This window comes from Nestor notabilis, unplaced genomic scaffold, assembly GCF_000696875.1.
Source record: "Nestor notabilis isolate BGI_N333 unplaced genomic scaffold, ASM69687v1 scaffold9849, whole genome shotgun sequence".
NCBI lineage: Eukaryota > Metazoa > Chordata > Aves > Psittaciformes > Psittacidae > Nestor > Nestor notabilis.
In genome coordinates, this window is record NW_009945039.1 from 1 (window position 1) to 284 (window position 284).

Genomic DNA, 284 nt, shown 5'->3' on the forward strand with positions numbered 1-284 from the left:
GCCCTTGTGCCGGCGCCGGCCCTGCTGAAGAGAGGGTGTGCAGGGGTCAGGGAGACGGTACAAGTCGCTGGTCTTTCGATGCCGCCGTTTCCCAGTTGTCTTTGAGGAATGCAGCCAGCCCCTCGGGCCACTCCTCGCTCCTTCCTTATCTTATTTCAGCACCTTCACTTTCTGCCCCTCCGCTGCTGCTTACTGCGTGTCCAGTGTGCTCCAGCTGCGTCCGTCCCTTCCCTGTTCCGTCGGTTACGGTGATCTGGGGCAGAACGGTAGCGTTTTTTTATTGG